Consider the following 13,412-nt stretch of genomic DNA (forward strand, 5'->3'; position numbering starts at 1 on the left):
GGCAAATCTGTAATAAGTGTGCGTGCGTGGTGTGTATGTCTTCCAACCCCCACTTCTTTATTCCCTTTTATTTACCTGCTTATGATGGTAGATTAGGGCACGTTTAATTTAGCATACCTTATGCTATGCATGTGTGCATCCATGCATTTGTATTGCATGCATTAGGCTCGGTACATCACGCTAACTGCATCTGTACTTCAATTCACAAATTGAATATGTGGTAGTTGACCGCATTTCACATGCCATGTTTAGGGTTAGCCGAGCCTGCCTAGATTGCATTTTTGCATGTGATGCATTAGCCATTTTTAACATGAACTAGGACACGCATGTTTGCTAACTAGTTTACTGTTTTGGCACGGAGTACGATGTAAGTATTTATGCTTTAGCATCCTGCATGCGTGTGAATGTTGCCATGACAGTATGCTTGCCATGCGGCTAAATGCTTATATGATAAACTGTTTGAAATGCCTGTGGGTGAAGGTTGGATTGTTTGAGTTGGAAAAACTCATTGAAATCCGTGTTTTAGCCTACTTGCGAGTAGCAAATTCCAAAGCATTTTCAAAACAAACGGATATGCAATGTTTCTTTCCAAATTAGGCAATCTAGTCTATACCTGTTTGCTGCGCGCATAACATAGTAATTCTAGGCTAATAAATGGAATAAGAACACATAACGTTTTCAAAATCGGATATCATGGTTAGTAGAGGCCGGTCTTCGGACCGGGCGAAAGGGGGTGCTCATAGCTGACCTTCCCTGATCGTACCCAAGCTCCCGAGCCGAGACAACTCCGGTGATGACGGACATGTGGCCTTCGGCACCGAGTCAGGGTTTCCTAAATTTCCCCATTTTAAAAATATTTAGGTGGCGACTCTGTATCTGGCAAAGCAGTCCATGTTTGGCACTACTTTTTCAAAAATCTGTTTCTCAAAACGATTTGCCAGATTTGGACTCTTTGGTTCAGATTAAGAACCGCGACAACAAAAATCGCGAGTCCGAACTGTAGTAGCGAAGGTCCCTCCGCGGGCGCGCCTACAGTGAGTAAGCTTGAAAAGCTGTTCAAGCGGGCCCAGGGAGTTAACTCGATCCCGGACATAGAAGATGGATACACGAATTCGACGGTGACATTACCGAACAGATTCAAAATGCCCCACATAGACCATTTCGACGGCTCGGGCGATCCTATGGTTCATTTGAGGCTGTTTTCTAATTTTCTGCGCCTGATGGGCTTGATGAGACTCCAGAATCTATCACTCTTCGGTCGGACCCTGTCGAGTATTGCGGCTATTTGGTACGCCAAGCTAGAGGACTCAATGAAAAGGAGTTAGGAGGAGATGGCTGAGGCCTTTGTCACACAATATTCATACAATACCCAGATCGAGGTCACGACTCGTGATCTTGAGGCGACCCGGCAAGAGTGGCAGGAAGGCTTTTCTGACTTTGTTACTGGATGAAGGGCCAAGGCCTCCATGATGACAACTCGGCCACTTAAGAAAGATCAGATAAGGATGGTTGTGCATAACCTACAACCCAAGCTGATGCAGAAAATGATCGTCTTACCCCTCCTCACCTTTGCAGACTTGCACAAGATAGGGGTACAGATTGAAGATGCTATGAAGCAAGGTCTGATCGACCAGGAAAAGAAACAGCCCAAGAGGGCGTTTACACGTGGTTTGAATGCAGCTACAAGTAATAGTGCAGCTGCAAGAACTTCTGACGTCGGCATGGTCACCACCACTCCAAAAACAGCTGCCCCATTTGCTGGTACATCCAACTCAAACCCCCAAACTTCGAACTATCCACCCCGAGGCAAGAGGGTTTTTACCCCACTTTATATGCTTTTGTCTAAAGCTCTAGGGGTCCTACTCAGGAAAGGACATCTCAAACCGTTAGAACAACGGCCTCTACCCGATCCTCTCCCTCCAAAGCATGACCCGACTAAATACTGTGCCTTCCATCAACAGCGAGGTCACGACACCGACTTCTGCTTTAGACTACGTTATGAGATTCAAGATCTCATTGACAACAAGGTGATCGCGCCTCCCGAAAAGTCAAATGTCACCACTAACCCTCTCCCACCACATAACAACCCCCCTCCTCCAGTTAGGCAGATAAACCTGCTTCAAACCACGGCTGTTCTATACGACCGTAGCATATACATCACTCTCTCCCACCTGCCTAAGCCTGAGGTGTTCATCCCAAATAGCACAGACTTGTGCATGATGAGCACCTCCCTAACCCAGCCTAAGCCAGTGGTTGTGACTATCGAAGACAAAATTGGGGTGAACTTGGAGCAGAATGGAAATGTTGGTTCAAAACCTGATGGATCCGGGAGCTTTACTGAGGAAACATACAACTCATGCAGTTATATTGTGTCAATAGATCAGGCCAAGCCAATGGTGGAATTTCCAACTGGGGTAGAGGTACACGTTGTCCAGGAGGACGGGCCGAGTCAAGGGCTAGATGACCTAGCAGAGTTGGAAGAGGACATTGCCAATCTACAGTTCTTTAACGAGCAGGATCCAGGGGATGTGAGCATCAATTGGTTTAACCTGAACGGATCGAAAGACAATGTGGAGAAGCTCAATGACGAGCCAGATATTGTTGAGGAGCATCAATCAGAACAGGGGCAGTCAGAAACTGGAACATCTACAGTGGCCGGAATGGTCAAGAACAAGAAAGAATCGTTGGAGAGCACCGGCGTAAAGAATTTTGCTTGGGACTTAGGCAGTTTGTGTGCAGCAGACACAGAACAGGAGAACGCGCTGTAGCGGTTCGAACAAGAGAAAATCAAGAATGATGACAGGGCTAGAAAAGCCAAGGCACTGAGGGGGTAGAATGTGTTGTGAGCATGGAAACAACTACAACAGAGTCAGACAGTTGTCTGTCGGTTGCTAAGGGCATGTGGTGGGAAGACGACGATTTGCGTCTGGCCCACACTGATGAAGACTGGGGACAGAATCTCCCAGATAACACCTGGTATATTGAGGAGGTCGACCATATGACCCAGAGTGGGCGGTATTTCAAGCCCCCACACCTGGACCAGCCAGAGGCATCTGGGAAAGACAAAGAAACAGAAAAGCAGAAGGACAAACTGTTAAAGGAGGAAGCTGTACTGAAGCAGCTAAAGAAAATTCAAGCAGACATCTCCATCTGGGGACTGCTTATGGTGTCGAGGGTGCATAGACAGGCCGTCCTTTCAGCCATGGATAGGGCCAAGCCTTTGATTGATACAACGCCCGAACAGTTAGTAGGACTGGTGTTCCCAGGTGGCGCTTCACCGACTCTGACCTTCACAGACAAAGAACTACCACTTGAGGGCTCCGATCATAACAAGCCGTTGTATATCTCTATGGAGTGTAGAGAAAAATGGATACCGGTGGTCCTAGTTGATACGGGATCTGCAATCAATGTATGTCTGTCACGAACGGCGTATGCTATCGGGTTGAAGCCTGTAGATTTTGCACCAACAGCCCAGGTGATATGGGCATATGACAACACCAGTCGTGAGGTGATGGGGACGGTACGGATTAAAACTCAGGTTGGCCCGGGGCAGCAGGACATTGAGTTTCATGTCTTAGATATTCCACATACCTTCAACCTATTCCTTGGACGGCCATGGTTGAACCAGGTGAGGGGCTGTATGTTAGTGCACAATCTGTTTACCTCATGAACAAGCTTCAACATGTGCTCGAGATGGGACTGGGAAGAAGTAGCTGGAAAGGCGTCGCTGAATTGGCCGAAGTGCCATACAATCCCCATACCTTTGGTCTAGGTTACACGCCTACCAAAGAGGACTGGGTGAGAAAAGGAAAGGAGATGGTTGGAAGAGCTAGGGCTAAACAAGCTGGGAAGCACTATGAGTTAGTGCATAGACCTATCCAAGGGACCCTGAACAGACGCTTTGTCTGGGAGGGGGAAGATTTCCCGTTCTGCGGCTTTCCAGAGCCATGGCTGAATTCAGAGAGGCGGCCCTTCCCGGGTTTTGAGATTTTCTTTGACTTGCAATTACCGGGGGATGAAGTTGCCAAAGAGCAGATTGACCCAACAGTTGTGGCTGTGCAGTGCAACGAGGATGAGTTCGATGGCACAGAACTTGAAATGGGGGTAGCACTGGCTCGTCTCCTCTCAGATCCCTAGATCTTACCAGAGTGCTCGGGGGATGATTTCTCAGTTTCCATGATTGGAGATAACTCGACTGTTGGCCCTTCTTCCGGCATTCTGGATGCATCCATTGCACCCTCCCTTATCTGGCAATACGAGGAAGGCTTTTTATCTAGCAGTTCTGGGTCAGGTAGGGAACCTGAATCTGATTCCACAGAGTCTGTGGAGTCGGAATCAAATTCCAGTTCTTCTGAGTCAGAGTCCGGTATTCTTGGGGGTGATAACCCAGTTGCCGTTGTGTTGTCCAGGTTGTCTTTTTCATTTTCTTTTGAGTCGGTTGTAACCGAAGAATCAGACGAACTGGAAGTTGCTAATGAGAATGGTACAGCTGTGGCTTCTGAGTACTTTTATGTAACTTTAGTTTATTGCATTAATTAGGACTTTCAAAATTTTGATGAAAACGAGGAGGAAGAAATTCCTCCGATTTTAAAGCATTTGATTGACCGAGAGTAAGAGAGGTTTGTAAAGCCTTTGGTTGATGAAATCACCTCAATTAATGTTGGTACTGAGAAGGACCCGTGGCTGGTCCAAATCGGGTCCACGTTGTCTTCAGAGGAACGCGAGCGCTTAGTTGCTTTATTAAAAGATTTCAAAGATATTTTTACGTGGTCCTACGAGTACATGCCTGGAATCGATCCTGAGATTGTACAACACCGGATCCCTCTTGACCTACAGGCCTAACCTGTTAAGCAGAAGCTCCGAAGGATCCGCCCGGATTGGGCTCTGAAAATCAAAGAAAAGGTCACCAGGCAGATTGATGCAGGGTTCATGTTGGTATCTGAATACCCTACTTGGTTGGCCAACATAGTTCCAGTGCCAAAGAAAGATGGCAGAATTCAGGTATGTGCGGACTTCAGAGATCTGAACAAAGCCAGTCTGAAGGACAACTTTTCTTTGCCGCATATCGACGAATTGGTGGAATTTACGGCGGGGCATGCGTTGCTCTCATTTATGGATGGATTTTCAGGCTATAACCAGATTTTAATGACACTCGAAGACAGGGAGAAGACTGCTTTCACCACCCCGTGGAGGACCTACTGCTATAGGGTGATGCTGTTCAGCTTGAAGAATGCTGGGGCTACGTATCAACGGGCTGCAACTACGATCTTGCAAGATATGATCCACAAAGAAGTTGAGGTGTATGTGGACGACATGATTGCCAAGTCCAAGGAAAGAGAGGGCCATTACACCTCTTTGAAGAAATTTTTCCAAGGGATTAGAGAGTATCGGTTGCGGCTGAACCCTCAGAAATGTACTTTCGGTGTCACAGTAGGGAAAATGCTGGGGTTCTTGATCACACAAAGGGGTATCGAGGTCGATCCTTTCAAGATTAAGGCCATCTTAGAAATGCCACCACCAAGGACTGAAAAGGAGGTGTGAGGCTTTCTAGGTAAAGTGCAATTCATAAGATAGTTTATTGCAAAATTAACCTTGAATTGTGTACCACTCTTTAGTCTCCTGAAGAAAGGAAAGAAGTTCCAATGGGACGACCGATGCCAAGTTGCTTTCAAACAGATCAAGCAGTATCTACAGAACCCACCCGTGTTGTCACCGCCAGAGCTGGGGAAACCGTTGATATTGTATCTTTCAGTAACCGAAACAACAATGGGCTGCATGCTTGCACAGGAGTTTGAGGACAAAGTGGAGAAGGCTATCTATTACCTAAGCAAGAAGATGCTGGAATATGAGACCCGTTACACTCCGCTTGAGAAGGCTTGTCTAGACTTGATATGGGCTACCAGGAAGTTAAGGCACTACCTGTTAGCTCACTCCGTAATACTGGTTTCGAGATTAGATCCCATCAAATATCTCTTTGAGAAACCAGCACTTATGGGTAGGCTAGCTCGTTGGTTGCTTCTTCTCTCCGAATTCGATTTGAAGTACATGACGCGCAAGTCTGTGAAAGGGAGAGCGGTAGCAGAGTTTTTAGCCAATCACCCAGTGGAGGGAGATGAAGCAGTAGAGTATTTGTTCCCAGATGAGGCCATTCTGCATGTTGAAGAAGAAACTTGGACTATGTACTTTGACAGAGCGTCAAACCAGTATGGGTATGGGATAGGGGTGTTGCTGATAGCACCCAACAATTACCGCATACCTTTAGCCTTCAAGCTCCGGTTCAAAGTATCAAACAATGAAGTAGAGTACGAAGCATGTATCGTTGGCTTGGAAGCTGCCCTGGAACTAGGGGCAAAGCGGTTGGATGTCATCGGAGACTCGAACCTAGTTGTATCTCAAGCAAAAGGAGATTGGGAAGTTAAAGAAGAAAGAATGAAAATCTATCACCAGACCTTGGACGTTCTGATTCCTCGGTTTGAAAAGTTGAACTTCGCCTATCTGTTAAGAGAAAACAACCGGTTCGCTGATTCTTTAGCGACTCTATCTTTCATGATAGATATCCCTTTCGGAGTTCGGATGTGTCCGATAATTATCGAACAGAACTTTATGCCGACCCATGAACTGATTGCCTCCATAGATGAGGTACAGGATCAAAACCCCTGGTATTACGACATCTGGAACTTCTTGGAAAAGGAAGCTTATCCACCAGGGGCGAATGCCAAAGACAAGAGGGCAATACAAAGAATGGCTGCTCAGTTCATTATCTGCGGGGGTAAACTGTATAAACGGGGGCATCTAGGAATGCATAAACTGTGTGTCGATGCTGAAGAGTCCAAGCGCCTGATGGAGGCTATCCATGGAGGAGAGTGCGGAGCGCACATGAGCGGGGCAATGCTAGCTCGGAAAATTCTCAGGCAGGGTTATAATTGGTCAACCATGGAGGAGGATTGCATTGGCTTTGTCTGGCGATGCCACAAATGCTAGATCCATGCAAATCGCATGAACATTCCACCACCGAAGCTATACAACATGACTTCACCATGGCCATTTTCAGTCTGGGGGATTGATGTGATTGCGGCAGTTACTCCGAAGGGGACGAATGGGCATGAGTATATCCTGGTGGTGATAGACTACTTCACAAAGTGGGTCAAGGCCTAATCCTATTCAGTGCAGAAAGCGTCACATGTAGCTAAGTTCATCAGGAATAACATTATCTGCCGGTATGGGGTCCCGAATCAGATTATTTTGGATAATGGTTCCCACTTCAAGAAGGAGGTGATAGACTTGTTGGAGAAGTACAATGCGACTTTTCATAAGTCATCCACATATAGGCCGCGAACCAACAGAGCGGTGGTGGCCGCCAACAAGAACATCAAACACATTCTGCAGAAGATGGTGGAAACCTACAAGGACTGGCCAGAAAAGTTGCCATTTGCTCTCTGGGGCTACTGGACATCAATTCAAACTTCTACTAGGGCAACTCCGTATTCCTTGGTTTAAGGGACGGAGGCTGTTCTGCCAATTGAAGTTGACGTTCTGTCATTGCAAGTCATGGCTGAGTGCCAAATAGCGGAAGCAGATTGGCAACAGAGCAGGTTCGAAGAACTCATGTTGTTCGATGAAAGAAGGCTGAAAGCACTGTACCACATTCAAGGTTATCAACGAAGAATTGCCAAGGCTTTCAACAAGAATGTTAAGTCCAGGAATTTGAAAGAAGGGGATTTAGTGCCCAAAAACCGAGCTCTCATCCACGACCCTAGGGGCAAGTTCAGACCTAATTGGACTGGTCCTTACATCATCAAATCTATCTAGCCGGGTAGAGCTGTCATTCTGATGGATTTAGATGGCCTTGAGTTCTCCCAACCGATCAACATGGACAAGTTAAAGAAATACTATCCCTGAGTGGCTCGCTAGGCCGAAAACCCGAAAGGGCGACCTAGGCAAAAGTTAGAGCACAAAACATTTGAAATAAGAAAAACTAAGCTCGCAAGGTTGAAAACCCTAAAGGGCGGCCTTGGCAAAAGTTAGAGTGCAAAAGGAGAGTGTTAATACATGAGTGAACCCGAACCGAACTACGTAAGGCTTGATTCCCATCTTTGAGATACGTAGGCAACATCATTCTGAAGTCCAGCCATAAACACTTCCAAATCAACTATGTCCATGTGATTTGTCTTGGCCATCTTTGTCTATTCTGCATCTAAGCGTTCGGTTGTGATCTCCAGTGTAGTGTTGTTTAGACAAGGGGCAACTTTCCAGTTGAATGGATCCGGGGTTGTACATCTTAGTGATAGATCTGGGGCGTGGCCAGTTGTGATCCATATCGAAAATGGTTTTGAGAAGTTTTAATAAAAGTTGATTTTGCTCAAATTAATCTTTTTACAACTTAGACCATTTTTGGACCAAAACGGAAAATTTTCAATACCCACAACTTTCAATTCTATTGATTTCAATACAGAGTTCTCTAGCTCTTGATACAAATCGAAGTTATTTTTTTATTACATTCAAAAAGAAAACTTGAAAGTACAGATTAAAGCAATAAACTAGGGGCATGGTTAAGTCAGGTGTTCCTGCACCCCCTCCGAGAGGTTGTGGAACCCTCAGATGCCAAAGTAGGCCCAGTTTGTGTCTCCTCTTCAAGCCAAGCAATGCACTTGCCAAAAAGGGCACAACTGAAAGTGGCAGCGGGGGCCAGGAGCTCTCTCGTCCTCCATGTTGTGGTATATCGGGCTAGATGTGAGCCTTTGATCGGAAATGCAGCAGGGTATTCTATCCCCTCTTCCGGGCAAGTCTAGTCGTGGCCAAACTGACGCCGGAACCGAAATGGAAAGTAGAAGATGCAGTGCGTCAGGCCAATCAGCTGAATGCCAGGCTATCGGGATATGCTATAGCCCATCTCCGGCATATCAAGCTAGGGACAATGCCAAGCGATATCAATAGCAGATCGAGTGCACATCCATTTGCACCACCATCCCTCATCTGAAGCATCAACTAGTCATTGGCAAAAGAAATAGCCGCGTGCTGAATATGCTGGGCAAGAGTCCACTACTTTCAACTTACCCATGAGCCATATTTGGGGAGGGATGAAAAACAAGAGAGATTAAAGAATAGAGAGGTGTACGTAGAGAGGAAAAAGCGAGGAAAGGATTTCAAGAGGAAAATAGAGCCTGAGGGCCGAGTGATGTGAGAAACACATGTGAGAAAGGTGGGAAACATTACCTGTAAGAGTAGTGGACTTCCTGCGAACCTGGTTGTCTCCCGGTGATGAAAAGCATCCAAGCCCATCAAGGTTTCGGCTAAGGTCATGCCAATGCAGCTCTTACCCTCTTTCAAGCCTTGGGCAACCTCAATCAAGCGAATACTAGACCCTCCAAGGCCAGGGGCAAGTAGAAAATGAGATAGCATGCACAAACAGAGGGCATGTCGCCGAAAACTTTGCCAAAGATAATCGCCGTAGTTATTGGCGTCAGAAAAACGATGAATCAGGCTGGGAATGTCCAACTCCCCGTTGCGAATCAAAGACCGAGCGTCGTGCAAAGTAAGCCCACACGTCCGTCCTAAAGCTTGGATGTGGCCAAAACGGAACTGAGGCAAGATTTCCTCGTTGCGTCGTGATTCCATCAAAGCTTGGAATTCTTCAAAAGTGAGGCACATCTCTTCACCCCCAAAGCTAAAAACATGAGTTATCGAATTCCAACACCTAGCAGCGTCATGGAGGAATGGAAAACACATCGAGGTGCGACTCAACGTGAATAGTGCATTTATTCCGAAACCTCAGAAATTCAACTTTTCCGAGCCATCGAAAGTCGCAATCTAATTGGAGAGTTTTTCGGCGAAGAACGGTTCCATTTGAGGCAAAAATAGAGTTGAAGTGAAGAAACCCTGAAGCTGGAGTTTTTGTAGAAGATAAGGAAGTGAGTGGAAGACAGGTGGTAGCATTCTAGGGGTCCCTGACACTAGTAGCCGACCGGCCAGTGTTTGTGGCTGACCAGCCAATTTCTGTAGCCAACCGGCCAAGGCTAGTGGCCGATAGCCATTTCTGGTGGCCGACAACCCCCTCTTGTGGCCAGCCGCCTCTTCTTTTGCTCCTTGGGCCATCCATGTATTGGAACTACCAAGAACCTGTATTTTGTTCCACTCTTGGTGCACTTTCTTCCGTCTCTCTTTAAGAATTTTGTCAAATTGCTTATCGAGTTGTTGTATTGCTTATTGAGTTGTTGTGTTGCTTATTGAGTTGTTGTTTTGCTCATCGAGTTGTTGTTTTGCTTATCGAGTTGTTTTTGTTTTGGTCGTTCAATTATTATTTTGTTCATTCTTGTTTTGTTCATTGCGCTTTCTTACTCTTTTCGTTGTGTGTTAGTCGGTTTACTACCTGATTAAGCAATTGCCAATACAACACTCAATTTTCATCAAAATCCCATTCTTGTGAAAAATGGTGTTGTGCGATGTTATGCGATGCTCAGAATATATAATGCAACACTTTTTGAACAAAAAGTCTGTTTTCATTTCCAATCATGGTCACCTTTTTGCAGTACAAGTTTTTAGAGAAATGTAAAACTGCCTAAGACTATACAATGTGTTAATACTGCCAGCAAAAAGAAAACTAAGCAAAAAGAAAAGGAACTGAAAAGAAGCATCTGAATCGACCTCGGACACCTCAAGATCGAGAGGCTATCCTCGCCCTCTTCCTGGGCATGGCCTCAGAGTTGTCACCATCAGTGCTGCCGTCTGTCTCTAAGCCGGAGTCAGATCCAGAACCATCTCCGCTCCCCTCCTCGGAGCCGTCCCCAGCATCGTCACCACCCTAAGACGACACTGACTGTGGGCTTGCCGGCTCCTCATCCTCGTCAGACTCATCATCATCTAGGACAGGCCCCCGTGAACTGCTCTCGGTATGAGTGTGCCTATCCCTACCTCGGTTGTGTACCGACGTCTCTCGTTCCTCTCTCCCTGCTGCTAGAGGAGGCACGTCCTGTTACAACTTCTTCTGGGGCGTCCAATGGGGCTGGCATCTGGAAAGGAATCTAGAAAGAACAGTGTATCAGATACAGTAAATGATTGCAGTGTATGAGTGCTGTGAGCAGTATATAATTACAGTGTATGGGTGCTGTAAGCAGTATATGATTGCAGTATATGAGTGCTGTGAGCAGTATATGATTTCAGTATATGAAGGCCGTGAGCAATATATGGGATATAGCGTATTGATGCCGTCAGCGGTATATAAAGGCAGTGTATCAAATGTAGTATTGATAATGTAATGTATAAGATCAGTATGGAGCAAATTATAGAGGGTTTTGGAACGGAGGTTGAAATAACTTACTGGGATCCCGTAAATACTGAGCAGATCCATGCTCGTCTGCACCATCCCTATCAGAGAAGTTGACAGCTCGAGAGCCTGCCCGGTGTACTCTATGGGTGCCTGTAAATGTGTTGAGATGATTAGTAATTCGCAATGTGTAAACTGAAATGAATTGAATATGCAGAATGTAATGTATGGTACATACCGGGGTCAGGCCTCGCACTCCGACAAGCTCGTGGCCAGCTAGGGCAGGAGCGATGGGAATTTGATAAGTCTCTCCACCACGTCCCCGACAGGTCACGATAGTGAGCAGCTCCGGCCATCCTGCTCTCCGCCTCGCCTGGGAGCCTCTCCTGCTATGGGGGAGTCGCCCTGGATCCACCCGCTCTCTCTGCTGCAGCTGTAGGTTTGTCTCTCTCACCCCTATGAGTGCCAGTCAGAGGCGGCATGAGATATGTCTGGATGAAAATAGTGTAGTCGCTATCAAGCTTGAAGAGGTTGGCGTCCCAACATATCATGAAATCGATCATCTCCTGTGGGGTGTACCTCTCTGTAATCCTTATGTGCGTGGGAGGCAGCATCGAAACCACTAGCTCTGGAAAACCGAGGCTCTGTCGCAGGAAGCTCTCCCCCAAGAACAATGCTCGACAGACCGGGCCCTCAAGCAAAACCCGAAATCGGGATGTCTCCCGAGCACCGACAAATTGATCCCTGACCCCGGCAGGCATCACTGCCCACGGCTGCCAGGTGATCTACAAATAGTGAATGTACATGTTATTAGCTGCCGTCAGAGATACAATATGAAGTAAAGCTAAAATAACTGTAAGGTTTGAAATACCTCTGTTGCGGCTACAGTATCGAAATATCGGTGGAAGAATGAGAAAGACTCTCGGGGCCTCCGCTGGCATCTCACGTCATATCTGTACGATTATGGAACCATGGGAGGTGTCTTCACCTCCGGCTCTGAGGCAAGCCTCGGGAAGTAGGCATATTCCCATAGCAGTGGAATGTAAAAGGGTAACAGTGAGTGTATGTCGAACAAATGCAGATAAAGTAGGAATCAGATGATAAGGAGTGCATTATGCAGTGTGAGCAGTGTACAGATGATGTAAAGCAGTAGGTGGTGTGTGCAATGTGCAATGTACGAAGTACAGGTAATGTAAAATGGAAATGCAAAGCAGAAGAGAAGGACATACCTCCCAGGCCCTCCAGTATCCTCCCAGCAGGTGCCCGCTCCGGTGAGAAGAGGAGCTCATGTATCCATATAATGTGGCGAGACCGGCGCCGCCCTAGTCATAGTAACGAACCTGGGATAGATCCACTAAGGCACTCAAGAGGTAGAGCCCGACGGTGTTTGCCCGGTCGGCGAAGAGAGTAGGGCCAAACAAGAACATGAGGAACCCCTGGGCATAGTACTCGGTCTCCTCGCGGGTCGTCGGTGTCTCCCCTCTGAAGTAGTCTACGAACCATGAATACCACACCATCCCTGGTTGAGAGAGGGGTGGGTGAGTCCCCAGCAAGTAAATTTGAGCAGCATCCTACTCGCCCAAGTCTGTATCATAAGGGATCAGATGACCCCTACCCCTGTGCTGGTGAGCATAGAGAAGTCAAAGGGAGTCATCGTCATCTCTCCTGCTGTAGAGAAATGGAAGGAGTCGGTGGTATCCCACCACCTCTCTACTAAAGCGCCTAGGAGAGGCCGACTAGCAGTGAGACGTGACAGCCCCATGCAGAATGCACCGAAACCAGCCTCATCAACGATGAGACCGACGGCATCGGGCAGCTCCATGTACTAGTCTCGTGCGACAATGGTCCCATAGCCTCAGAAAGCGTGTGAATCTCCCTGTAAGGAGGATGAACAGATGTAAGGCCGTGTTAGACTTTGATACATTGTGTGAAGGTGTTCAGAATAAACAGAGAATACAATGTGCAAGTGTGATTGGTTTGAATGACTGAAGAGCAATATGAATGCGATCTACATTGCGAAAAGTAAAGAGGAAATGTATACCTCAGAGGCGCCGTGGGATAAGTGCGACTCCGGCTCGTGTAGCCGGAGGTCCTCCGGTGCACCTCGCGCGAATCTCCTTAAGTGACGGATGCCGTCAGGAGGCAACACGTG

Source organism: Camellia sinensis, chromosome 9, assembly GCF_055761805.1.
Source record: "Camellia sinensis isolate YWXY chromosome 9, ASM5576180v1, whole genome shotgun sequence".
NCBI classification, from domain to species: Eukaryota; Viridiplantae; Streptophyta; class Magnoliopsida; order Ericales; family Theaceae; genus Camellia; species Camellia sinensis.